This window comes from Myotis brandtii, unplaced genomic scaffold, assembly GCF_000412655.1.
Source record: "Myotis brandtii unplaced genomic scaffold, ASM41265v1 scaffold305, whole genome shotgun sequence".
In the NCBI taxonomy this organism is placed as follows: Eukaryota; Metazoa; Chordata; class Mammalia; order Chiroptera; family Vespertilionidae; genus Myotis; species Myotis brandtii.
Window position 1 is genome coordinate 1,267,977 of NW_005361652.1, and position 2,945 is coordinate 1,270,921.

Here is a 2,945-nt window from a genome sequence, read left to right on the forward strand (position 1 = left end):
CCGCAACCTCCCCATCGACCCTGCCTTGAGTGTGACAGGGGGCGGTGCCCCAACCCCCCAATCAGCCCTACCCTGAGCGTGACTGAGGGTGGCATCGCAACCTCCCGATCCGCTGTGCTCTGTGCATGACGGGGCGGCACCCCAACTCCCCAATCTGCCCTGCTCTGAGCCCGACCAGGGGCTGCACCTAGGGATTGGGCATGCCCTCTGCCACCCGGGAGCAGGCCTAAGCCAGCATGTCGTTATCTCCCGAGGGGTCCCAGACTGCGAGAGGGCACAGGCCAGGCTGGGGGACCCCCCTCCCCTCCCGAGTGCACAAATTTTTGTGCACCCGGCCTCTAGTATATAATAAAAGCCTATTATGCAAATTGTCCCCTTGGGTGGTTGTTTGACCAAGAGTTTGACCACTCGCTGTGATGTGCGCTGACCACCAGGGGGAGGCGTGGAACATGGCATGCATTAGTGACATGATGCTGACAACAGGCAGCAGTGGAGGTGCTGCCAGCCCTGATAGGCCCTAAGGAGAAAGGGACTATGGCGGGATGGTGGATCAGGTGAGCAGGCAGCGCCCGGCCAAGGCGGGTGCAAGTGGGGGCCCTATCACCCCACTGATTGCCCCGAAGATGGCGACCAGCAGTGGGCAGCAGGGGGCAGGGCTGACACCCAGCTCCCAGGTGCTGAGGAAGCTGCGCGGGGGGGCGGGGGGTCCCAGCTCTGATCGATCACCCCACAGGCGGGATGGTGGAGCAGGTGAGGGGGTAGTGCCAGGCCAAGGTGGGGTGCCAGGTGGGGCTATGGGGCTGTGAAGCTGGGGTTGTAGCTGGGGCCCAATCTCTGCAGGCCACCCTGAGGGACACCACCTGTGCATGAATTCATGCACCAGGCCTCTAGCATACAGATAATAGATCATTGTAAAATTGTTGCTTGATAAACTACTCTTTCAGAGAGTTCCCTCTGAATCTTGAGTTTGTAATATTTAATTTTGAAATAATTTTAGACTTAGAGAATGGTTTCAAATCTACTACAGAGTAACTGACCATGGTACAATTGTCAAAACTAAGAAACTAACATTGGTCCAATACTCTTACAATATTCTTACAAGAAATCAAAGGAAGGCTGAGACTTGCAATGGTTGCAATGAAAGAATTAGAAAAAAAAATCACCAAGAGCAAAGACGTGTCATTAGAAACCAAGGCTAAGATTATTTATACCTTTGTATTCCCTATTACTATGTACAGATGTGAAAATTGGAAAGTGAAGAAGGCTAAGAGGGAAAAATATGATTGATTTGAAACATGGTGCTGGAGAAAAACTTTACAGCCACCTAGACCACCAGAAAGAAAAAGTAGGCATGCTAAAACAAATTAAAATGTCACTGGAGGCAAAAATGACAAAACTGAAGTTGTTCTACTTCAGACACATCATGAGAAGGCAGGATTATTTGGAAAAGATAATAATGGTGGGAAAATGCAGCATGAAAAGAGGAAAATCAAATTTGAGATTAACTCCATAAAATAAGTCATATTTATGAGTCTACAGGATCTGACTTATGTGGACACTGTGTATATTTCTCATTTATAGGTTCACTAGTAGTCAGAGCCCATTCAGTGGCATGTAACACACACATAGACACACACAATACTCTTAACTATATTGTAGTCTTTGTTTGGATTTCTACAGTTTTTCTACTAATGTCCTTTTTGTAGGACCCAAACTTGGATGCCACATTCAATTTAGCTGTCATGTCTCCTGAGGCTCTTCCAAACTGACAGTTCCTCAGTCTTATTTCCTGTTGTGTTTTTTTTTTTTTTTGACCTTGACACCTTTCAAGAGTACTAGTCAAGTATTTTGTAGAATGTCCCTCACTTTGGGTTTGTCTGAAATTTTCTTAAAAATAGAGTGAGATTATGGTTTTGGTAAAAGAACATCACAGAGGTGAAGTGCTGTTCTCATCACATCATGTCAGGGATACATGGTATGACCATGACCGATCACTGGTGATAATTACATTTGGTCACTTGATTTAAGTGATGTCTGATAAGTTTTTTTCACAGTAAAGTTATTATTTTTCATTTTCATACTCTATTCATTAGAAGGGACTTTCATTGCCTTTGAAAAGGGATAACATGATTTTTGAGTATTTATCTAGCAAACTTTAAAGTCATCTTGAGATAAACTGATTGTTCAGTGGTGCCATCTTGTGGTTCACTGATTATATAGAAGCTGTTTTTGTGTTGTGTTTTTTTTAATCTCCTTAGCTTAAGTACATTACATATTGTCAAAAAACAGATTGTCTCACAAATGAGAACTTAACCAGGACCAGCAAATTCAATTTCTAGAATGTGCCTTTTTTCAATTATAATGTATATTTTACAACAAATTAGTTCAAAAAGCCATTTGTTGGAAACACACATAAAAATTCTAAGACAATAGTTTGGTTTTGTATTCTAGAATGAGTGTTAAATATCCTCCCAGTTACCACCTGACCTTAGTGAATATTATACATGAAAATCACAAGGAAATCCTTAAAATATAAATGTGGGAGATTTTGTATGTTTTTATATCATCAATTATACCACTTATATATAGGAGCCACTAGCTGCACTGGAATAACAATGTTCCCTTAAAACCAGCGGTTCTCAACCTGTGGGTCGCGACCCCTTTGGGGGTCGAACGACCCTTTCACAGGGGTCGCCTAAGACCATCGAAAAACACATATATAATTACATATTGTTTTTGTGATTAATCACTATGCTTTAATTATGTTCAATTTGTAACAATGAAAATACATCCTGCATATCATATATTTACATTATGATTCATAACAGTAGCAAAATTATAGTTATGAAGTAGCAACAAAAATAATTTTATGGTTGGGGGTCACCACAACATGAGGAACTGTATTAAAGGGTCGTGGCATTAGGAAGGTTGAGAACCACTGCCTT